Source organism: Hemicordylus capensis, chromosome 5 (assembly GCF_027244095.1).
Source record: "Hemicordylus capensis ecotype Gifberg chromosome 5, rHemCap1.1.pri, whole genome shotgun sequence".
NCBI classification, from domain to species: domain Eukaryota; kingdom Metazoa; phylum Chordata; class Lepidosauria; order Squamata; family Cordylidae; genus Hemicordylus; species Hemicordylus capensis.
In genome coordinates, this window is record NC_069661.1 from 36,710,396 (window position 1) to 36,736,256 (window position 25,861).

Sequence of the window (25,861 nt, forward strand, 5' to 3'; positions counted from 1 at the left end):
CACAAGAAGCAAAGTAAGAGCAAATGGATACAATCTTAGCTCATAAACTTCAGCTCAGTATTCACAAGCCCTTATTCTCTGTACATAGTGCCAATCTGAATATGTGTACAGTGACATATTATATTAAGTTTTTTTAAAAAATATCTGTAGCCCCTTTGGGGGACATCTTAAAGGCTGTGGGGGGTCTGCAAAGTTTCCCCCTCCTCCCACTGGCCTCTAGGGCCTCACAGGCACCATTTGAGCATGTGCGGTGGTCATTTTTTAAATTTTTTTTTTTTAAAAAAAATGTCCGCTGAAAACAAAATGGCCACTGTGCATGCTCAAATGGCCTCTGTGAGGCGTGGCATGCCCTAGGGCCTCACAGAGGCCATTTGAGCATGCCCAGTGGCCATTTTTTAATTATTTAATTTTAAGAAATTGCGCCCCCCCTTCAAGTGGTGCCCGGGGCACGTGCCCCCCCTGCCCCCCCATAGATACGCCCCTGTGTGCATAACTATACTAGAGTACAGATCTGTACCTGTATAAACTGTATACAGATTGTACTAGTGTTGAACAGAATGTGTGAATGGGGCTACGTGATGTCCCACATATTGTAATACTAGACATTGCTGGGAGAAGAGGAGAATGAGAGGTGAAACTGCTGTTCTTTTAATGGTAGCCACATAACCACCACAGTGTCTAGTTCCAGCCTCAGCCTTACACAATTGCAGCTTTTTTTGCACAATATGTGTAGTGAGAGAATGGGCATTGTTCCTAATACACAGATACAACCGAAGGGTCCATATACACTTTGGGCCCTTTCCTGTTCCTGTCCTTACTGTGTGGTGCTAAACATTTAACACATTGACTGTTTCACTTAAAAATCTAAGTTATCTATAGAAGGCTTTGAAGGTGTGCCTTGGGGTAAAAATGTGAAATATTGCTTAATGTGTCAAATGAACCCTTATATTTTTATATTGTACAGACACTCTACCTTCAAAATGTGTACTTTCTAAAAACACTGTTTTTGGGACTCCTGGATAACCATTCAGTCAAGCCATGGCAATTAGTGTTTTTTAGGCCTTGGTGTTGATGCTCTTCTCCAGCAGTAGCTCATTTAAAATGCTAACCCTGTAATTTATTAGCAATATTTAATACCTCAGTGACCATAAACTTTAGCATTTTATTGCCACTGATTAACATACCTTTGATGTTCTGCCCAGCATTACACAATCCAAAACAAATTACTTTCAGGAAGCTGAATATTATATAAATACAGGAAAGCAATAAATAATGCATAGACAGAGCATTTTTTTTGGTGCGTTCTAACATGCCACAATCTTTGACTTCTGAAGCAGCAGCCCTTCCAGCCCTCCGGGGGGAGTTTTCACCTAGGAGTGTACCTCGTGTGATAGCTGCTGGGGCAACAGCTGGTGGAAGGCAGCTTTTCATGACTGGGTTTTCGTCAACCACGAAGACCGTCTTTCAGATCTTTACCAGAGGAAGGCTGAAGTTGCCTAGTCAAAGTGCTTTCAGTTACAGTCTTCTCACTAATGGGCCCCAGATGTACAAGAAACAGAAACTTTCATTCATTTTTCAGTATGGTGCTTCTCCTCTTCTCTCTTCCCCTGCCCCCAGCTTTTGGCAAGAGGTTAAAGAGGAAGGAGCTATAAAGTAATAAACGCAACAAAATGTATTAGTTACCAGCCGATTTTGTGGATGAGCCATACTTAGCCATTTCTTCAAGTAACTGGCCTGAGACAGAATGAAATAGCTCTGAACTGGTTCAGTCCTAAAGCAAAGGGCCTTTTAGAGTATATCATGTAGTAAAAGGTAAAGTGTGCCATCAAGTCAATTTTGACTCCTGGCGCCCACAGAGCCCTGTGGTTTTCTTTTGGTATAATACAGGAGGGGTTTACCATTGCCTCCTCCCACACAGTATGAGAAGATGCCTTTCAGCATTTTCCTATATTGCTGCTGCCCAATGCAGGTGTTTCCCATAGTCTGGGAAACATACCAGCAGGGATTCAAACCGGCAACCTTCTGCTTGTTAGTCAAGCATTTCCCTGCTGTGCCACTTAAGGTGACATATCATGTAGTACCCACTGAATAATTTTGCAAGAGCTGTGGGATGATTTAGTTTCCACTGAAATACACTCAATGTTTGAGTTGATTCTTTCAAGGATCTCCTCTCTCCATCCTGCAAATGCAATCCTAAAGCTAAGAAATGAAATCATGATGGTGCAGATTCCTTGTGCAAATCCTAGACATTCTCCTTTTTAAGTAAGTCCTGTGTGACTTACTCCCAAGTAAGACTGATGCTTCGCTATATTGCTCTAATTGCCCAGTTGTGCCTCTGTTTTGTGTGCATGACCTTTGGAGATTTATATTTTTAAAGAACTGTTCCCATTCCTTTCCAGTTTTCCCACTTTCCTTGGTCCCGTTGCCTTTCCTGTGATTTCTGGAAAAGGTTAAATAAATTTTATTCAAGAGGAAAGTCCCATGTGAGCGGCTGTCAGTGCCTCTTGTTTGAGTTTACATCTGGCTTAAGCCACATGGGATGAATTATTTGATTCTCCTCCCCTCCTTTCTACTTCCCCTCTCATCCATGTAGTATAAGGTTCATGTTTGAAGTCTTCAACCCACAGTACCCAGTACTAATTTTGACTGCCACATGGAATGTTCTGATGTGGTTGCAAGAGAAAAAATTATTGCCACTAATCCTAACGATGGCGATGGCAATGGCTTGTCTCATTTCTTGGGCTTGTGCACTGGGGATCTGGTATGATTTCTTGCTACTGTTATTTTTATCATCTGCCTATTACAGCAGCATTCTGCTTCATCTTCTAAGGACCAATTTGAATATTCAGTCCTTGATGGGGTACGGTCCTCTCACATGGCCACACCACCCAAGAATTCGCAGTGACTTCTTTGAAATCACTTCAAAACACCAAGATTGTACCCCATTTGTAAAGTATATGCATCAGAGAGAAGACTAGACGCATCAGAGAAGACTAGGAGTCTAGAAATGACCCAAATGGTACAGTTGGGTTCAATTATTTATGCAACTGTGTGCCTAATCTAATGGGTTCTCCCTGCAACTGTTAAGTTGAAATTGTAAGAATACATTTTGTGTCAAGGCTTCATGTTTTATAAAAGGAAAGACATGAGGTAGTCAAGATTTGAAGCCAGAGTTTTCACTTTAAGTAGCTGTGTTATATCAAATCCTATAAAAAATGGAAAAAAATCCTTTCTAGGGTAGTCTGTTTCTGTCCAAGGGTGGCACTGAGTAACACTCTCTTTGGTGCGAGCATGTTAGAAGCCTACTTCAGCTTGTGTCCACACAGCAAGTCAGCTGAAATGGGCTCATTGGCACAGGAAATGGGAAGGTACCAGTTGGGTCTCCCCTGTTTCCCAAGAAAATCTTATACCTTTTCTTACCACTAGTGTTGAACAGTTAAAATTTACACCAGTCTACTATGCATACAACCCACCTAATGGTGCAGTGGGGAAGTAACTTGCCTAGGGAGCAAGAGGTTGTCAGTTGGAATCCCTGCTGGTATTTTTCCTAGACTATTAGGCAGCACCGATAAAGGAAGGTGCTGAAAGGCATCATCTCATACTGTGCGTGAGATAGCAATGGTAAACCCCTCCTGTATTCTACCAAAGAAAAACCACATGGCTCAGTGGTCGCCAGGAGTCGACACCGACTCGACGGCACACTTTACGTTTACTGTGTATACAGCCACCTAATGGGGGGAAAAGAGGTTGCTGGTTTGATTCCCCGCTGGTATGTTTCCCAGACTATGGGAAACACCTATATCAGACAGCAGCGATATAGGAAGATGCTGAAAGGCATCATCTCATACTGCATGGGAGATGGCAATGGTAAACCCCTCCTGTATTCTACCAAAGACAACCACAGGGCTCTATGGTCTCCAGGAGTTGACACAGACTTGACGGCACACTTTACTATGCATACAGTGTTGCTCAATATTTTTAGCAACCAGCAAAAAAAGAATGAGCTTATCAGATTTGCGAATGGTGCACAACTAGAAGGAACTGCAAATGCAAAAGAGGACAGGATTCAAAGTCGAGATGACTCGGATACCTACTGGTTCAGCTTCGCAGTGTAATTGATCGGTGTGAGAAGGCAGTGTTCCCACATATAAGCCCACTGATCACTTATACTTCTTCCTACTCTGCACAGTAGAGCAGCACAGTAGCCCTTGCTACTAAGTTTATTATGCACAGGGGAGCTACTGGCCTTGAAGTTGCTGGCATTGACAACTGCTAATGGTGTCAGCTCCGAGGAGCCTGAGGGGATGAATTAGGACTTTTCACCAGGTGGTTTGTAAGGGCGAAACCACACATTATGTTAAGCACTTATATTTCCCTCTTCAAAATAGTAGATGGGGATGGAGTCTGCATCAGGACTGTGGCATAGAGCAGAGGGAGGGGGAGTTGTAACCCTTTGCCCCACCATAGTCCCAGTTCATACCAATGGTAGCCCCCCCCCGCCCCCGCCAGGAGGAATAGCAGCCATTGGGGGAAGATATGGAAATGGGGTTTCTCATGACACCTAACTGCAGAAAGTCCTATGTAGATTCTCACCTTTGTTTACTGGAATTCTTCTGCGAGATACTTTGATATCCTCCACCCACTGAATCACATGGGAATATTGAGATGAGTCAGATTTAAACCAGGTGCTGCTTTTTAAAATCTGTACTCGGTAACTTTTGTACGTAGATACAAAGCAAGGGAGAAGTGCCTGAGTATAGTACAGTAAAAAGAACCAATTTAGCTACTGATTCTAATGAAATTGACATGCCATTTAATTAAGAATAAAGGCTGTTTCATGGCAGTACACAGAAGCTCCATTATCTGAATCCCTTGAACAATTATAGAAATACAATGCATTGCCCGACTCCTCCTCCATCAGTGCTCTCTCATGTCCATCACACCCTATTGATAACACACCTATTTAGCTGGACCTTAAACCAACCAGAACTTTGGCTGTCCTCCAGGCAATCTGAATAAAGTAAATGAAGTGGGATTATGCTGTTGACATGACACTTTTTGTGCAACGATCTTTGTAACGATCTCTTTTGCAAAACAATTGACTGTTAGCTATGAAATTTTCCAGGTGCATTGCTGGAAACAAATCTCATGAAACACAGCATCTGCATAGCCTTGCAACGTGCAGTCTCATCCCTAAAACACACAAAAAGTACACAATTCCAAAAACATTATTCCTTGAAAAATTGGTTTTCAAAAATTTCCTTACATTCCTGGTACATTTTGAGCACCGGATGATATTGTACAGCAGTTATAGGATGCTTCAGACCACTGGTCCATCTTGCTCAATCTTGTCTGTACTGACTGGCAGTGACTCAACAGGGTTTCAGGCAGGAGTCTTCCCCCTACCTGGAGATGCCATGGAACCTGGGACCCTCTGTGTGCAAAGCAGGTGCTCTACAAGTAAGCTATGGTCCTCCCTTACAATGGCTAATTATACAATAGCTAATAGAAAAATATGCTTCCTCCACATTTGGCTGACATTGTCCTCTGACTAGCTTCTGTCTAACTGGTATATACAATTTTCTCTGAGTAACAAATTGAAATCTCCCAGGAATTTTAGAAATGTGAAAACCAATTTTTCAATCAACCATTTTCTTACACCAATGGACTTTGCCCTTTCACTGTAATTCTGCTGTTCAGTGCATCCCTTCTTCTGGGTGCATGAGTCTATTAAAATAACCAGACCGCCCCCTTCCCTGCACACACAGAGAGGCACAGGAATTTCAGAACCCTACTTAGCTCACTCCAGCTCGCCCTCATCACTCATACATGTCTGAGAACGGAGCACAGCTCAAAGGCCATCTTGTGTGACAAGCATGTTGTCATGCAATACTTAAGCAAAAATAGTGTAAGTTGAAAGGATATCAGCTTCTCTTCTGAATTAACATCCTAAGTGCAAGTTTTAATGCAGACACGGATAAGGAGATTTTCCTGACTTAAATATCTTACAAATGGTACTTACAATTTCTCTCCCTTCTGCTCCTCATTTTGAAGCAGTTTCTTAGCAATATGCCTACATCAAAAGTTGTGGTCTGCAGTAAAGGGGGGGGGCAGGGAGAGAGGAAAAGAGTTGAAAAGGCACTAATAAACAAAAGGCTTATTATTGCAAATGAAGTACTGTCACCAGAGTCTCCACATCTTCATGTAGAGGCACACATATGCCCTAAAGATGCATTCATTTAATTCAATTAATTAATTAACTAACAATATGTTGTAGGCTCTGCAGATGACCTATATCTGTGTTCAGTTAATGCATGCCTGAGAAGGAGACAAGATTGGAGCTTACCCCGCAGCCTTCATATGTGGACTGCACACAGAGTTGACACGAGTATAAGCTGCATGTATATAGGCTCAGTCCACGTAGCCTGCATCACTGGAGAGCTCCTGCCCATCAGAACAGACAGTGCAGAACTAGGTGGACCGATGGCCTGACATGGTGTAAAGCAGCATTATATATTTACTAGCCTACACCTGAACAGAGCATCTGTGTGCTTTTTGGGGCCGGATGTTCCCTCCTGCCCCACTCTCTCTTGCCCTCCCTTCTCCTCCCTTCTGCCCCACTCTCTCTGCCCCACACTCTCTTGCCCTCCCTCCCCCTCCTTCCTGCCCCACTCTCTTGCCCTCTCTCCTGCCCCCTCTCTCCTGCCCCACACTTTCTTGCCCTCCCTCCCCTCCACTCTCTTGCCCCCTCCCCCTCCTTCCCCACACTCCCTTGCCCTCCCTCCCCCTGCCCCTCCCTCCCCCTGCCCCCTCCCTCCTGCTCCCCTCTCTCTTGTCCCTCCCCTCCCGCCCTTCTCCCCTCCAACCTGCCCCTCTCCCCCTCCCTCCTGCTCCCCTCTTGCCCCCTCCCACCCCACACTCTCTTGCCCTCCCTCCCCCTGCCCCCTCCCTCCTGCTCCCCTTTCTCTTGTCCTCCCTCCCATTCCGTTCCTCTCCCCCCCCCCCACTGTGCATCTTACCTCAGCGGGTGGCGAACAGGGAACTTCCTCCCGGGCGGCAAAATCCAACCGCCCATTTCCCTCCCACCCTGGCCTCCAATAGGAGCCTGGGGCTTCACACTGTCACCTGTTTCCCACTCACCCCTCTTGCCGGCATCTCCTCCGGCTGTCCTGCCGCTGCCGCCTCCCACTCCCACTCCCAGCAGCCAGGCCAGGCCAGGCTGTGCCGCTGCCGCTTTGTCCTTTCCCGGGATGGCCTGACTTGGCCAGGCCGTCTCACCGCCTCCCGGCGGCCAGCCAAGCCCGTCTCCTCAGGCTGTTTTGCGGCCCGCTGATACCATCTGCTGCCATTTTTTCTTGCCTGCAACTCTCGCCCTTTGGTGGCAGAACTCTCACAACGTGTCACAGGAATTCCGCCGCCAAATCCAGGACACGCATGCCGGCTAAGAGAATTAAATATATAGATGGTGGTGTCATCAATCACAACATTGCAGCCCATGTTTGAAGCTAGAAACAATTAACCAGCAATCATCTGAAAAATCTAGGAAGTGCTGCTCATAACTGCCCCCGGGTGGCTAGAGTGAATATGGGAGGGTGAATATATGCACAGAAAGGAAAATGTTGGCAGGAGCCAAAAAATAAAAATAAAAATAAATTCACCAATAGGACTAAGATGGGAAAACTCTTCTGTGCAGCTACTAAGGTTACAGGGAGCCATACTGAATGCACTCATCTGACTTACACCCCACCAGTCTGTCCAACAGCCCAGGAATGATGGGGCTCTCTCATTGAGTTGAAGAGTCACTTTGCAGCTGCACGGAAGCTACAGCGGTGAATGGATCATAAGCACCTGTGCTGACCTCACATTTTCTGCGAAGCAAATGTTTGCAATAGGTCAAGCCTCTTCCTCTCGTGTCTGGATAAAGCCAAGTGCAAGCCTGCCAACGTGGAATTGCATCATTCCCTGCCTTGAGTCATTTAGCAGACATGCTTCCAGAGACACTCGAGAGCCATATTAATGTTGTTTGTTTTTGACCATACTTTTTCATGACGTACTCTGGAAGTCATAATATGCCTTTACCTTTTGGAATTAGTACCCGAAGTGTGAGGTCTCACCTATTACTTATACAGACTTTGTTCATTTGCAACTTTAGCTACAGGAGAATGACTGGTTTGCACTGATGTGGAAAGAAAACTATGCTACTTTCCCAGCTAAATGCTACGATGCTACTTTCCCAGCTTGGAAGTCCTAGTTCAACCCCTCGCTCAGTGCAGGAATCTGCCACAGGATCTCTGACAGATGGCCATGCCGGCTCTTCTTAGGAACCTAGAAAGTTGCCTTATGCCGAGACAGAGACAGTATTGTCTATCCTTTCCCACCTGGAGATGTCCTTTCCCCTCACTTCCACTGAGCAACCACAACTTGTCCCCAACTTGTCCTCACATGCCTGAGACTGGGGACAGAATTCCCAAAGCAAAAAGAAGGCATAGTTTCCCGACATGATTCAGTTCTGGCACTTCTTTTATAAATCAAGCACTTGGCATGGGGCTCAGAAGCTCTGATTCTGCAAAGTATTTATATAAGGTGATTGCTTTATAAATTATCCTCGTGGCGGTTCTTGCTCACTGAGAACTGGTCCTTCAAAATGTGCACAAGCTGCATGACCGTTCACAACCCCTGTATTTGGGGCTTGGCAATGACATCTAAAAGTGTGGCCTCATAAGAACAGCCTTGCTGGATGAGGCCCAAGGTCTCTGTCATTTAGCATCCTGTTCCCCACAGTGGCCCACCAGATGCGGGATCATTAGGAAGGGGATTGAAAATAAAACTGCTAATATTATAATGCCCTTATACAAAATGATGGTGCTGCCACACCTGGAGTACTGCGTACAGTTCTGGTCACTGTATCTTAAGAAGGACATTGTAGAACTGGAAAAGGTGCGGAAGAGGGCAACCAAGATGATCAGGGGCCTAGAGCACCTTCCTTTTGAGGCAAGGCTACAACACCTGGGGCTTTTTAGTTTAGAAAAAAGACGACTGCAGGGGTGTAGCTATAATTGAGCGAAAGGGTTCAAAGAACCCAGGCCCCCAACTCCTAAGGGCCCTCCAGCTTCATCCCTCCCTATTTTCTTCATTATCTCCCTCACTGGGGGGGGGGCTGCCAGAGAGAGGGATGAACATGGGCCCCTTAGCTACGCCCCTGGACGACTGCATGGAGATATGATAGAGGTCTATAAAATCAAGCACAGAGTGGAGAAAGTGGATAGAGAGAAATTGTTCTCCCTCTCACATAACACCAGAACCAGGGGTCATCCCATGAAACTGATTGCCAGGAAATTTAGGACCAGCAAACGGAAGTACTTTTTTCACACAACGCATAATCAACTTGTGGAATTCTCTGCCATGAGATGTGGTGACAGCCAACAACCTGGATGGCTTTAAGAGGGGTTTGGATAACTTCATGGAGGAGAGCTACTAGTCGAAAGCTAGTATAGGCGGCTACCTCCAGCCTCAAAAGCAGGATGCCTCTGAGTGCCAGTTGCAGGGGAGTAAGAGCAGGAGAGAGGGCATGCCCTCAACTCCTGCTGTAGGCTTCCAGTGGCATCTGGTGAGTCACTGTGTGAAACAGGATGCTGGACTAGATGGGCCTTGGGCCCGATCCAGCAGGGCTGTTCTTATGTTCTTATGCCTCAGAGAAGTCCACAAGCAGGAGGTGAAGACATGCCCCATCTCCTGCTATCCTTCCCTGCAATTGGTATTCAGAGGCATTCTGTCTCTAAGCCTGGAGGTAACCCGGTGACAGAGTGAGGGAATGGGGGCCCGGGTTCTCTCACACCCCTGGTGGCCCCACTGCATGCATGCTGTGCACGTGCCAGTAACGCCCCTTGCACATGATGTCACGTGCAAGGGGCATGGCACAAGCTCCGGAGGACCTGCATACCCAAGCCCTCTGGAGCTAATCCCCAGATAGCATTTGCTGGCAGGGTGCATTTATTTGCTTTTCTCTCCCTCTAGTGAGGCAGAGAAAGGAAACTATAATGTGCACTGGAGGGCTCACGTGGATCTTCCACAGCTCAGGCCATGACACTGTTGCACATGATGTCCCATGCAAGGACAGCCTTCCAGGGCTCATTCCCAGCCAGTGTTTGCTGGCTGTGGACGTTTTCTTTGTTCTCTCCCTTGTGGAGAGAATGAACAAAATGCACACCCAGCCAGCAAACACTGCCTGGGAATGAGCTCTGGGGGGCTCATGTGACCCTTGCAGAGCTCTAGTCATGAGGGAGGGGCACCGATTAGGCAGCTTCCAGGAGCTAGCCACTCAATTATAGCTTCGCCACTGAGGTAGCCTATAGCCATCAAGATTAGTAGCCACTCATAGACTTGCCCTCCCTGAATTTGGCTAAGCCCCTTTTAAAGCCACCCAAGCTGGTGGTCATCAGCACCTCCCATCGCAGAGAATTCCATAGATTAATTGTGCACTGTGTGAAAAAGTACTTCCTTTTATTGATCCTAAATTTCCTGGCAATCAATTTCATGGGATGACCCCTGGTACTAGTGCTGTGAGAGAGGAAGAAAATCTTCCCTCTGTCCTCTCTCTCCAAACCATGCATAATTTTATAAACCTTTATCATGTCTCTCCTTAGTCACCACCGTTCTCCTCTGCTTGTGGCATGTTTTCTCAAGCAGGCGCTGCCACAGGAAGTGGAAATAAAGGGCCAATCGTGCCTTGATCTAATGCCATCGCTCCTTTCTTTCATAGTTCTCAGATCCAGTTTCAGTAGACATAATTAAATTCAGCACAGTTCTCCAAGCTCCAGTTAATAACAGATGCAAGTACATCTCTAGTGCTCACTGCAGATATAGACTCCATGCACAAACACAAAAATGTATATTTGTATGAAAACATGTTTGTATATATAAACACCTGTATGTGCATACAACGTAATATGTGAATAGATACGTCTTAAAGAGAATCTAAATAGGTACAGTAACGGGGAAAATAAAAATAAGATTTAAAAAAAAGTCAGGCTTATGTAACAGGTTGCAGTTCAAAGTGGGTCCTGAATCAAACAGCTGAAGGCCATTGCTGTAAACCAAGATTTCTCAGACGTAAGGCCATTGTGGCAGTGAATGATGGGAGTTTTAGTCCAACAACATCTGGGGACCTAGGTTTGAGAACCCCTGCCCTAAACCTTTCTTTATGCATCTGACAAGCTGTCCAGGTGTCAAGATAAAGTCATTCCTCTCCAACCACGGTTTTCCCAATCGTGGTTTTGAGTATTGGTGACTGGGAAATTGTGACTGGTCTCACCAACTGCAACCTGAGTATCCACGGTTTGGTGAGATTTTTAAATGATTGGGGGGAGGGTTTCCTCAATTTGGGGGGATTCAGAGGTTTAATCCACCCATTCCTCTTGCTGACCCTGCCAACTCCTTCTGATTTAACGTGACTTTGAGTGGTTTTTTGGGGGGGTCAAAAGTGCCTTTGAGCAATTGGGGGGGGGAGCTAAAATTTCCCAGAGATTCAATTTGCTCACTCCTCTTGCTTATTCTTGGTGATTTTAAGGGATTCCGGATGGTTTTTGGGGAAAAAGAAATATGTATTTTTCGCAACTGCAGTTCCCCTAACTCCCTGTTTCCCATTGATTTCAATTGCTCACCAACTGCGAATTTGCCAATGGCAGGGTTTTGCCAGAATGGAACCCTCGCAGTTGGTGAGCAATGGCTGTACAAGTAACAGGCAAGAACTTCAATTACTGACATATATTTGCATCTAAGTAGTTGTGGTTATGCATGTGGCGGGGGGACACACATCAAGAAAAGTTGCCAAAAAAATAAAGCTTCTAAATTTTGAGGTGGGATTTGCCTCAAACTGATTTCCAACTCTATCAAATTAAAGTTTACAGTGATTATTAAATAAAGATTTTTTTGAACGATACATCATTCCATTTATGAGTAGCCTGAAGGCCAGATATTCTATAGGAATCCCTTTTTAGCTGTCTCAAGTTTCTCAAATATTGTGACACGTAATAACAAAATTATCTTGGATTAAATATAAAAGGGATTTTTAACATTTGGACCTGAGACAATTATAATATAACTTAAAACTTTTATTGCCTTTGAGTTAAGCAAAAGTTCATGGTTCTTTTGAGGGAGAAGATACTTGGCACATTATTGGGTGCTTTATGGTATCACTTAGGTAAACTTAGATGTGCCAATCTAGTAAAGGTGATTTGCACACAGAAAGATGCTTCTGTGTAATGCTGACCCTTCTTGATCAGCTCCAGAGTGCACAATGGGATATACTGCATGAGGGGAGAAAACCCACATCCAGCACTGGGAAGTTGCACATGGATTCCTGCACTGTGTGTACTGTTAATTGTGTGTCCCCTGCTAACTGAACAAAGAGGCATCTTTTAAAATGGTACCTCTCTTATATTTAGCAGGGAGAGAGCAACTGGTGCTATCCAAACCCACCACAGCATCCCTTATGAACCTTCTTGGTGCAGGGCGCCATCTTATCTATTTATTTCTTTTTTCTTTTTTTGTAAACTGCTTGGAGAACTTTTATTGAAAAGTGGTATATAAATATTCAGAGCAGCAGTAGTAGTGCTGTGGAGTGGTGATCACATGATAAGGCTGATTACAATGGTAAGAGACTGAATCCGGACACTGAATTCCCCTTTTCCCTTCCCACAGCAAGTAATAAGCATTGTTAGGGAAACGGGGAGATCATTGAGCTGATACAAAAAGGTGTAAGAAAGAACAACCCCAATGATCAGAGGGTAGGAGCGCTTTCTGATGAGGATGGGCTCAGGCCAAAGGAACTTTTCAGTTTAGTAAAAGGAGGACAAAGGAGATAGTATTATGCATGGTGTGGAAAAGGTGGCAGGAGATAAGTTTCTCTTCCTCTCCCATAACACTGGACATAGCGTCAACCAGTGAAATTACCAGTCCAAAGAAAGTACTTCGTTACAGCACATAATTAATGTATGGAATTCACTGCCACAAAATGTGGTGATGGCTACTAACTTGGGTGGCTCTAAAAAAGAGATTAAACATTCATGGAGGATAGATCTATCATTGGCTATTCCTTATGAAGGCGATATGGAACCTCCAGGCAGCATGCTTCTGAATATTATCTGCTAGAGAAAAACAGCAGAAGAAGCTCATTGTCTTTAAGGCCTGCTTGTGGGCTTCCCAGAGGTATCTGGTTGGTCACTGTGCTTACTGGACTAGACAGACTTTTGGTGATCTAGCACATCACTCTTTATGGTCTTCTTATATTCTCTGTAGGGAAGGGCAGGAGATCCTTATGTGCAGCAGCATATACGTAACCTGCCTCTGCACATAGCTGTTTCTGGGTTAGGGAGGGTCAGAACTTCCACAGTTTTGCTGACATAAGGGAAAAATCAATCGTTGTCCCAAATGAGGTTTGAAAAGGCACTGAAGTGCTTGACCACTTGTCTATATCTTCACATTCAATACAAACCCACATTAGGGTCGGAAAGAGATTCTTTGCAAAAGTGCCCCAAGATTTATGATGAATGTCCTGAATTCTGTATCTAATCGCTTTTGTTAATGCTACATTCTAGGAAGTTACCTATTCTTTTTGAACTGAACTCAGATTTATTTATTTATTTATTTATTTATTTATTTATTTATTTATTTATTTGATTTCTATACCGCCCTTCCAAAAATGGCTCAGGGCGGTTTACATTTGAAGGAAAGGCACTGATCGCATGTTTTCCAGGTGATGCTGTTGGTGAAATTACATTTTGGTCATTGAAAGCTTGTGCACATGTCTGTTCATGAGTATGCACACACCCCCAGGTGGCTTTATGAAAGGAAAGCTTTGCAAGAAAATGCTTGCCAGGTTGATCCCGTGCATTGACTCAATGTCCAGCGCTACTTTGTTTACTACAAACTCTGCTACTTTCATCTTTTCAGAGGACATAATAAAGCCATTAAAATGGTTATTGGCACTGAGTATGAGGTTCGATTAAATCTTGGCAGACAACAGTAACAAGCCGTGCTCCTTTCCTCCTGCTTCCCTTTCCACACCAGAGTGATATTAAATCACTAAAGCCACACACACAAAAAAAACCCAACCTCAAATTACTTAAGTAAGACGGTACTTTCCATTTCAGCTTACCCCAGGCAAATTAAACAGGCCCCCTTGAAACAGTGACAAGAAGAGTTATAAGAGCTTAAGAGCACCAGACACCAATTACATTTTGAGAACTAAATGCCATAATTAACAAGACATATACTTTTATCTAAAGCAACTCAAATATGTGGCTGGATAAAGAAAAAAGGTATAGATAAACTCTGTAATTATAATAAATCAGTGCACAGGGGAAATGTATACCTTTGAGGGATATTTCTTTATTCCTCAATTAACTTTCAGATGTCTCACTAAGCATTTCTCCTTCCACCATCTGTATGTGCCACAGTCACCTTACCTTCTTCTGCAGTCTCACTACCTGCCTCTTTCTAAGAAGGATTCTGCACTTACCTCCTAAGGAGGACCCCCATTTTGTAATTGTCATAGCCTTTAAGGGGTTCATATTGCATTAATCATGTCCGTTTGATAGCTGGGTTGTGCTTTGATGGGCATTTTCATTGCAGAAGAATTAGGCTAATGAAAAAGTTCTGCTGGTAAGTCGTTTAGTAGCAGCGGATTCACAAGCACATGAAACCTGGGCTAAGTGAGGGCCAACTCACACAAGCATTGGTGATGTTGCCATCTGAAATTCTTGCATGTCAACTGCCTATGCACAGCTAATCAGCATGTGCAAGAATTTCAGGTGACCAGTAGTTCATGCTGTAACCATGAGCGGTGTGGGAGGGGGAGTGAGAAGGAATTACTGATGTGCTTTGAGTGAGACTTCTGGACCCTCTTCGGATGGAGTACACAAGTAAGCCATTAAAACAGGTCTGAGGAGGGTTTCTGGGCAGAAAAATGTTTCTTTCATCTCATTAAGAGCAGCTTCAGTGACATGAAATTCAAAATACAAGCTGTTACAATAACCAAGAATATTGTTGCCATTTAAACAAACCCTTTTGTCCTGGGATCAGCACCCAACAAATGGAGTGTTTCTGTAGAAGACAGTGAGGTCATTCACACAATCGAAAACTGTGTTCTACCTGGGTTTGGGAACTGTGTGTACTCCCAATTTTTGATCGTGTGGAAGCAAGGTTAGAGGAAAACCTGGGTAGAAGTGATTGTGTGGAAGCAAGGTAGGAGAAAAAGCTACCCAGGTTTTCCTCTAACCTTGCTTCCACACAATCAAAAATTGGGAGTACACACAGATCCCAAACCCGGGTAGACCACAGTTTTCGATTGTGTGAATGACCTCAGTGAGGCGAGTCCCACGATCAGTGAGATTCGCCTGAATGGGGTTAGCAGGGAGAGTGGGTTTAGCCCACTCTCCTCGCAGATGAGCACACCAGCAGCCCTGGGCGGCCGGATCGCCCACCCACACGACTGCCAGCTCCATCATGGAGCCGGCGAGGGCTACGGGGATCGAGGGCCATGCGGCCCCCAGAAATTCCAGGATGCCCCGCATGAATGTGTGGGGTATCCTGGAGAGACCAGGCCTCCCAGCGGCGGTCTCCTTGTGTGTTGCCGCGGCACGGAGCCGCACCATGGCAATAAACGATCAAATAGTTGAGTTTAGTGGAGCTCTCGCTCCGCTAACCTCGTCTAAGGGGAGGGCTACCTAAGCAGGTTAGCTGCTTTGATGAAACAGTTATCATGCTCTCCCAAAAGTGGGCTAGGCTCTCTTAGCCCGCTTTTGGCCTATCATGAGAATCTCCTCAGAGATGCAGCAGGAGCCACTATGGGTGGGTTCAGATATCATGTGGAAATGGTTTATTTTAACTAAAATGTATTTAACAAACCTGGATTGGGGCTAGAGATAACCAACAAGTCTTTGGGGCTATTCTCACGATTGGGAAAAATCGGGCTAGGAAAGCCTAGCCCATTTCCCCCCGATTGATGGAACCACCGGGCTCGGCTGTGAGCCCGGTGGTTCCTAGGCGGGTAACCCACCTAAGTACCCCTGCCCTACCCCTGAGCACGCCGCAAAACCAGGCTCCCTGATCGTGAGTAGCCACAGTGCGGCTCCGCAGCATGGCTACTCATGAGTAGACCCCCAGAGGGGAGGCGAAAAGCTGCCTCCCAGCTCCGGGGGTCTCTCCAGTATGCCCTGTGTGCTCGTGCAAGGCATACTGGGGCTTCTGGGGGCCCTGAGCTCCCAAGCCCCCGCCAGCTCTGTCACAGAGCCAGCAATCATGTGGGCAGCCGATCCGGCCATCCAGGGCTACTGCTCCGATCGTCTGCGGGGAGAGCTGGCTTAGCCCGCTCTCCCCGCAGTTTTGGCAAAAGCAGGCCTCACAGATCATGAGACCCACCTCTTTGTTTTGCTACTGCATAGTTTATTCAGGTTCCACCCCGTTCTTCTTACCTCCCATGAGACCTCTCTCTACTACTTACCTCTCTCTACTACTACTACTATTTATATACCATTTTTCAACAAAAGTTTCAACAAAAGAAGACAAAAAAACTAACTTCACACTGCAGCTTCAGATTGTGGTTTGGCTGTACACAATGAGCCATATTTTGTTGACTGGCATGAGTTCAGACATGCAAACTAACTATGTAACCATGGTTAAAAGTAAGCAAGCTATGGTGTGATATCTGAACCTGCTCTGTGTCTTGAAAATATACTTGAATTGCCGAGGCTCTTACTAATAAATATAAGCAAGATCTTTTGTTTGTACTCCCAAATAGGAAACACAACACAATCTTATTTTAATTTTTAAAGGCATGTGCCAAAACCAGACAAGTATGAAGAGGAAAGGCGACAAGACCATTAAAAGTGAAGCTTTGTGGATATAGAATGAATGTGTCAAGGTTAAAGTCCTCCGCTAATCCCAGGGTCAGGAAAGAAAGCTGCAGCTAATAAAGTCCGTCTGTGCCATTTTATATACTTCACTAAAGGAAGAAGGGCAGCCGGGAGACCAATTACAAATCACTCGTCTGATGCCTTTAATCCCTTTATTTCCATTTCTCATCAACATGAAAGATTTGCTTTCCACCCTTATAAATAAAAAATCCAAAATTTGTGCACAGTATGTTCTGTTTGGCTAAAGGAAAAGTTTACTACACATAACTGCCTATTACATTCTAAAACCCCTGCCAGTCTCTGGCTATCAGCTGCTTCCAGAACAGACAAAAGGGAGGGATTTTCAAATACTCAGCAAAGGGTCCCCTCTTCGTTGATGAGGCAGGACTCCCTATATAATGAAACAATTGTTAACGTGTTAAGCTGAATAAAGGAATAATGAAGGGCACTGATCCAGCCCAACTGTATTCTGTTTCCAATAGGAATCCCAAGGAAACATTTTGGCAGTTGGGTGGGGCTGCAGGAAGCAGTAGGAATATAGCAAGCTGCCATATACTGAGTCAGGCCATTGATCCATATAGCTCAGTATTGCCTACACTGATTGGCAGCAGCTCTCTAAAGTTTCATACAAAAGATTTTCCCCAGCCCTACCTGGAGATTCCAGGGGGTTAGCTTGGGATCTTCTGCATGCAAGCATGGAGATTCTCTTCACTGAACTATGGCCTAAAGGGGGATATCTTTCAGAACACACTTGTAGTCACCCATCCAAATGCACACCAAGGTGGACCCTGCTTAGCAAGAGACAATTCATGCTTGCTACCACAAGATCAGCACTTCTCCCCAAATCAGTCCAGGGATGGATCCAGAGGGTAGATCCCAGTGACGTCTGGCACTTTCCACTGTGGTTCTAAAGTTTGATGAGTTTGGAAGTGGAGCCCAATACACAAACCAAGAGTTCATTTAAGGTGTGCAGGTTTAAACAAAAATGGCTGACAGGGGAAAATGCTTGCTTTTGTCTTGCTTTTTCTGGTAGCTGCCTCCCCACAAAGAAAGAGCCAGGGAACTGCTTTCCCTAGTTCGTTGGCAATCTAAGAGAACAGCAGAACGCTGAGGAGGGACCTCCTTGGTATCAGGTCAAAGTAGCATTCTGTTTCATGTATTGAAAGGAACTTTCTTCTCCTAAACTTTCCAACCAAAAGTGACCTGGGAAAACTCTTGTACATATATGAGAAGCCGTTGCATCATTTCTTTAAAATGAAAGGAACTGCATCTCTGACATGCCTGAATGAATGACTGCATTACAATCATAGATGAGACACAGAAACAAACCAAGTGTTCTGTCATACAGTACACCAACAGAGTGACCATTTTATGACATGCCTGACAACTGCAAAAGGCAACTTGGAAGGCATGCTTTTAATTTCAGATATGTTGGGGATGCAAAATGCTTCCTTAACAGTGAGAAAAAGGACGTGCTCTGCATATCTGCTACTATGGATATTTATATCTTGTCTTTGTTCATGTCATTTGTTAATGCCACTTATTTCAGGGCTGAGCCCTAGCAATGAGCATGGATCCTAGCAGGGAATAAAGGCTGCAAATGCTCACTGGAAGAGCATCTGCAATCTATCCCCTAAAGCTGCTGTTCTTCAGCTTGAAGAGGAGGAGAGGAAAACCTGTGGGCCGACTTTGTGTTCATACGTTTCTTCCTTTGCAGATAACTATTTCAGAGGAGCAGTTTGGGTCAGGGCTGTGGCATGGAGGGGGAAGGGCTTGATTTCCCCTTGCCCAGCACCACAGGGTGACCCAAACTGAGCCTCCCAAAGGCACTCTCCAAAAGAAAAATACTCATTGGAAATTCCTGTCACATAATCCTCATGTCACCTCTCGTTTGGCCTTCGCCGTGATGGCTTCCATTTTAAAAAATAAAACTTAAGAATATTGAAGCTGTGACTGGAACACATTCAGCAACATTTAGTATCCAGATTGGCTGTTGGAGCAGTGCATTCGCATGTTGAATCCATATGAGTGTGTTGACGTGCATCTAGACTCATACACACACACACTGCCCACATGCTGAGATCTAACTTCCAGAGACTGTACGTGAATGATGCACACTAATAAAATGTTTGTAAAAACATATCCCAAATCAGAGGCAAAAGGAGGCCTCTCAATAGGGAAAGTTATGTAGTTAGGCATACAGTGAGACTGTTTTCACCTGCAGCCTAACCCGGGCTAAAGAAGTGCAGCCTGGATTAGGCGGCACATGAGAACCGCCGGGATCAGGATCAATCCTGGTGGGGCAGTACCCCCTAGCCCTGCTTTCTAGCCTGTCTTTTAGCCGAGGTTAAGGGAGCAAACGCTACCGGATTGTGTGTTCACTGGGGCTATGTTTAGTCCCAGCAGACACAGAGATGAGTGCCTAGAGTGCCTGTCCCTTGGGTATCCCCCAATGCACTGCAAATGTTGTGCAGTGCATTGTGGGATCTCTGGAGGCCGGAACACACTGTCCTAGCCTCTGGAGCTCCTCACTGCAGGCATGCAGTGTGGATCGTCTGGGAGCGTGGTCCATGCTCTCAGCAACATGGAATTGGTTGTCTGAGAGGGAAGGTGAGTTTAACAAGTAGGGATGTGCGAACCAGTTCGAATTCGAACCAGGGTGGTTTGAAGGTTCAAATTCGAACCAGTCCAGCCATCAGGTTCGAGCTGCAGGTTCAAATTCGAACCAAATGGGGTGGTTCGATTCAAACCGATTTGAACCTTTAAAAGTTCAAACCTTAAAAAATGGGTGGGTTGGTGGCTGGCACCCATGGGTACCTGCCACCCAAACCCCAAAGCAATCGGACACTCGTACGACTTTTTAAATGAATTTTTGAAGTTTATTTTTATTTATTTATTATAGGTTATAATGGTACTTGAACCAGCCCATTATTACCTATTGTGGAACACCCATGGGTGCCAATAACCATGCAAACCCCAAAGCAATCGGACACTCCTACGATTTTTTATGAATATTTGAAATATTTTTAATTATTTTTCTCATAGGGTATAATGGGACATGATCCAGCCCATTATCCCCTATTGTGGAGCACCTAGGGGCACAAAAGTGTGGTAGGTGGTAGGCACTCATGGGTGCCTACCACCCCAAGGCAATCGGACACTCCTCTGATTATTGGTGAATTTTTAAAGTATTTTTGAATTCCTCATAGCGAATAATGAGGATTGCAGCAAATATATAGCTTCACGTCGGGGGGAAAGTGGTGTCCTAGAGCAGAGTGTGGTGGGTGGTAGTTCCCAAGGTGGGCAAGGAAGCTATCAGAATTATTTGAAAGGAATTGGGCAAAGGGCTGATTTTTAAGTGATTTTTGAAGTTTATGTGTCTTTAAGGTTAGCAGATGAGAGTGGATTCATGGTTTGTCATTGAAAATCTAATAAGCTACCAAAGAATCTACACTCAGAACACCTCAAAAACAACAAAACCCAGTACCCCATGGGTTAGCAACCCATGGGGGTGGTTGGCACCCTCTGTGCACTAGACCACCACTCACTCTGGGCCACCCCAGCACTCCACAAATGGCTTTAAGGTTTTTCTCCATAGGGAAGAATGGAGGTTTCAGCAGCCCCATAATTTTACTTGTGGGGTGCTGGGGTGGCCCAGAGCAAGGGTGCTAACCTTATAACCTAACCCATTATAACCTATGAGAAAAAAATAAAAACAAACTTCAAAAATTCATTTAAAAAATCGTATGAGTGTCTGATTGCTTTGGGGTTTGCGTGGCAGGTACCCATGGGTGCCAGCTACCACCCCACCCACTTTTTAAGGTTCGAACTGGTTCTAACAGGTTCAAAACTGGTTCGAATTTGAACCAAACCAGGGGGTGGTTCAATTCGAACCAAAATCGAACCACCACCCCCTGGTTCGAACCTGGTTCGAAGTCGAACTGAACTGGGTGAACCGGTTCTATGCACATCCCTATTAACAAGCCTTCCCCCCCAACTGCCCACCACCCTGCCCACCTGGTCGTGTGAATGACCTCAGTATGTAGCTGTCCAATGCATGAGGAGGCTAAGTCCTATTCTACATAATAGGCTGGTCCATTCAACTGTTAAAATCAGGAAGTAAGCTACCCAGATTTCCTTTCCCTCCAGCCTAGGTTGCTACCAGTATAGCTACCCAGCTTTGTCATGAGGTTGCCGGAGAGGAGAGAACCCTTTATTGTGAGAATCCTCATGCCTCTTCTACCTAGAATTGCCATGCCCCCCAGAATTCCGGGTTTCACCCGCATTTTAAGCATCTCACCCAGATTGCTTAGCCAACCCAGATTCACCCAGATTTCAGATATCTTCAGTCATATATCTATATCTATATCTATATCTATATCTATATCTATATCTATATCTATATCTATATATATTAAGCGCCAGCCCTTGTAGAAGCGGAGTTATGGAGCAAAACGTGCAGTCACTATTCTGCTCAAAAATTATTTTAAAGCCAATTTACATAATATGCAAATTAGGCACCCAGATTAGGAAAGCCAGAATATGGCAACCCTACTTCTACCGCAGCCATCATTATCCAGCACACCTTGCCCCACATGGAAGCCATAGACAGCTGTGACTATAACGGCTGCCATCAATGGATGAGCTAGCCTGCAAAGCACACTCTATGATCCTGAGGTGGGAGCTGATTTGGCAGGGCTGTATCCACTTCCTGCTCCTTTATGGCAAATGTATGTTGCCACATGAAGGTTGATTAAAAACAGCCAATGAGGCTATTAAGACACGTGTGCAAAACCGGGCTAAGGGACCCCAGCCTGGTTTTGCATGAAAATATGAACCGCTGGGATCAGGCCCGATCCTGGTGGCACCACAGGCGCAAACTCACCTGTGAAGCCTGCCTCTAAAATGGGGTTAGGACGATCACGTTAAATCAATCAGTCAATCTATTTAAATCAAATCAATCTAAAATGGGGTCAGGACAATCCATCAGGACAATCAATTACAACAATCAAAATTCTTTTGATTGTCAGCTGTGGCTGCTTGCAGACACGACTGCCAGACTGTGGAGAGGGGGGAGATCCCCATAATGCACCACACACTCACATGGTGCATTATTTATTTATTTATTTATTTACTTACTTACTTACTTGTTAATAAATAAATAAATAAATAAATAATACTTCTATACTGCCCAAAACTTGCATCTCTGGGCAGTTTATAATTAAATTCATTTAAAACATTAAATCAATTTTAAAAATCATTAAAAATATTAAAAACATGTAAAAACCAGTTTAAAATTTGTTTGTTTGTTTGTTTGTTTGTTTACTTATGTGGTCTTTCTGGGGGGGGAGGGCGATGCAGGGTGACGCATCCTGGCACCCCGACCCCCGGATCCACTGGAAACAGCCGGTGCTCATCTGGGCAGGTGATCCACCCACCCAGGGAAGCCTGGAGGTTCATCTGCGGGGAGGTAAGCTTTCCTGCACTTTCCCCCGCGCAGACAGGGTAGCCCTTTCTCACTGGTCATGAGAAAGGGCTCTTTATGTGACAGCTGCTTTACGCAGGGACAGTAATAGGCAGAGCAATTGGTCGTGTGTAGCTCCTTCATGATATTTAGTCTATGTATAAGCATATACAGCCTGAGTGGTGAGTCCACAGGGAATGCTCACTCACCCTTTTTGACCTCATAGAATTGAGGTCAGGAGCATCCAGTTCTTCTCCAGCAGAAAGTAGCTGTGCAGAGAGCTAATTGGGTGGCCCTTGTGACAATGATGAAGCTACTCCCCACCAATGTGTAAAAAATAATAATCAATCAATCAAATCAAATCAATCAATCAACAACCTGCAGCAGTGTTTCAGGTTTTAAGACATTGATCGGCTCCCCCGACCCCATGGATGTTTAACTGGATACACATGCTAGGTACCTGCATTTTTTAAAAACTGAAAGTCTGCCAGAAACATAGAGGAGAAGCAAAACTCAGTGCTGGATTTGGAGCCACATATATTGTCCGCTAAGCTAGTGGTCATGACTACATGTGATGCATGCCACCAGCAAAACTGGGAAGGAGATTTCCAGTCTGTCTGTGGCTACATCAGAAATGTCCTTCACAAAATGTGACCATAGGAAACCACCTACAGTAATTTTGTCTTATAACCATACCAGCACAGAACGGAACACTGCCTTCTGACCTTTGGAAGTCCTACATAGGCTGTGTTCACACAATCATGGTGATCCTGGTTAAAGAGTTAACCGGGATTGCTGCTACTTGCAACGGTTAAAACTGCTGTGGTTAAATGGCATTGAACCAGGATTGATAACCTGGGGCAATTTGATAAGAATCACCTGGAAATTCTCACAATCAGCTCCACAGGGCTCAGCAATCCAGGTTAACTCTTTTATCAGGATTGCTATGATTGTGTGAGGTAATTCACACACTCAAAAACTGTGTTCTACCCAGGTTGGGAGCTGTGTGTGCTCCTAATTTTCAGTTTTGTGGAAGCAAGATAGGAGGAAAACTGGGGTAGAAGTGATTGTGTGCAGAGGTGTACCTAGGTAATTTTGGAGCCTGGACCTAAAGGCCTTTGGAGGCTCCTCTCCCCTGCAAATTAAGCAACATCATGTTCCGCTGGGCAACCACACCACCCAGGACAGATTAAAGAGGGTTTGGGGGACCCCAGGGGCTGTGGAGGCCCTGGATTCAGCCCAAAGTCCAGGGGTAAGAGTGCCTCTGATTGTGTGGAAGCAAGGTAGGAGGAAAAACTGGGTAGCTTTCCATCCTATCTTACTTCCACACAACCAAAAATTGGGAGCACACAGCACCCAAACCTGGGTAGAACACAGTTTTTGATTGACCTCAGAGAATGCAGCCATAAATGCTTTTCATTGGCTGATCCTTTAATAGATAAACCTACAATTCAAGCTTTCTCTCCAGCTTAATTGAGCCCTGTTTCAGACCCTCTGGAATGGCACATTTATCCTCTGAGATATGCCTATGCAGACATTTCAAGTGATGGGAGTTGCACTTCAGTGATTCAGAACAGAACTGGCTCCCTCAGCAGCTGCAAATCTTGAGCATCTGAGTACAGACAAAGAACAACAACATTCTCCAAAGAAATATCTTCCAGGACAAGCAGTCACTGCCACAAGCTTGGGGAAGAAATTTAAGCCAGCCGCCTGGAGTTAGAACAATTTAATGGGTTTGTTGAGAGATGGTGCTAGGCCTCTGTCCTTAGCTCTCTCAGTTCAGTTAACAGGCAGCCATATAATGCATCAGAGCAAAGTCTTTATAAGCTCTCCACAAACCTTTCTGAACCAAGACTGTGACAGAGGAACTAGACCACAGAAACTAGAACGGTACAAAAGGAGTCATTCATACTAGAGTTCTAGGAACATAGGAAGCTGCCATATACTGAGTCAGACCATAGGTCCATCTAACTCAGTATTGCCCACACAGACTGGCAGCAGGTTCTCCAAGGTAAGAGTCTCTCTCAGCCCGATCTTGGAGAAGCCAGGGAGGGAACTTGAAACCTTTTGCTCTTTTTAGAGCGGTTCCATCCCCTGAGGAGAATATCTTACAGTGCTCACACATCAGGTTTCCCATTCATATGCAAGACCCTGCTTAGCTAAAGGGACAAGTCATGCTTGCTACCACAAGACCTGCTTGCCTCTCCTACATGTTTTAAAGCAGGTACCCCAGGCAATTGCTTGGAGAATTGCATTTTGCAGGAACAAGCGTGTATGAGAAGAACCAAGCCCACTAAGAGTTCCTTCAGACAGACATTTAAGGTCCAAGTTCTAAGCAGAGCTGGGCTTAATTTGTACTAAGACTCAGAATCATTTTTAGTTACAGGGTTAAGCTCTAAAACATGTAGGGCTGGAGTCAGGGGGAAAGCATAGTTACATAGGAAGCTGCTATATACTGAGACAGACCATTGGTCTATCTAGCTCAGTGTTGTCTACACAGACTGGCAGCGGTTTCTCTAAGGTTGCAAGCAGGAATCTCTCTCAGCCCTATCTTGGAGAAGCCAGGGAGGGAACTTGGAAGCTTCTGCTCTTCCCAGAGCAGCTCCATCCCCTGTGGGGAATATCTTCCCATGCTCACACATCTAGTCATATGCAACCAGGGCAGACCCTGCTTAGCTAGGGGGGACAAGTCATGCTTGCTACCACAAGACCAGCTCTCCTCTTCTACATGTTTTAAAGCAGGTATCCCAGGCAATTGCTTAGAGAATTAAGGGATTTAAATAATCCCAGTTATCACAGAGCAAGCCTGTGTGAGGAGAACCAAGCCCATTAAGAGTTTCTTCAGACAGACATTTAAGGTCCAAACTAGTGGGCCCGGGTACAGAGCATCTGCACCTCTAGTTGGGCCCAGCCGTCCCCCCCACCCCCATGCTGGCATGCCCGGCTTTCTAGCAGTCACACAACGGCAGCCTCCTTCTCCTGAAGGGACTCTTTCCTCCCTCATGACCCGTCTTTTTGTGGACCCCTGCCTGCTGTGTATATATATATATATATATATTCCTCTCCTGTACAATCAAGAACATCTTCTGACCAGTAACAGTTGCATTCCAACTGACCTTAACCATCACAGGCGCCTCCTCCTTATCTGCATAGGGAATCCCCACTGCCCAATCACCATGGTGCTTCTGCTCTCACAGGCTCCTTCTCCCTGTCTGCATATGGAATCCACACTGCCCAATCAGGTGCTTCTGCTTGCGGACTCTGTCAGCCAATCGCCTCCTTTCTGCCACATCCGCATGCATGGCATTTCTTAGAGAAATAAGTATATAGATATTTATTTATTTATTTATTTATTTATTTATTTATTTATTTATTGTTGCATTTATATACCACTTTTCGTTAAAAGACAACCCCAAGGCAGTTTACAAAAGTTAAAACATACAATAAAAAGACAATAAAAATATTAAGCTAAAAAATATAAAAA

General features: G+C 44.9%; 1 long non-coding RNA gene across 1 annotated transcript; it reads right to left on the reverse strand.

Moving 5' to 3' along the window:
* Positions 1-495: 495 nt before the first annotated feature.
* LOC128328106 (uncharacterized) lies at positions 496-25,632 on the reverse strand. Its single transcript, XR_008309017.1, has 4 exons — positions 25,494-25,632; positions 6,023-6,092; positions 4,594-4,750; positions 496-1,646 (listed from the first exon to the last, which is right to left on the reverse strand). It is a non-coding gene; the product is annotated as an uncharacterized LOC128328106 (long non-coding RNA).
* Between the last annotated feature and the right edge of the window lie 229 nt (positions 25,633-25,861).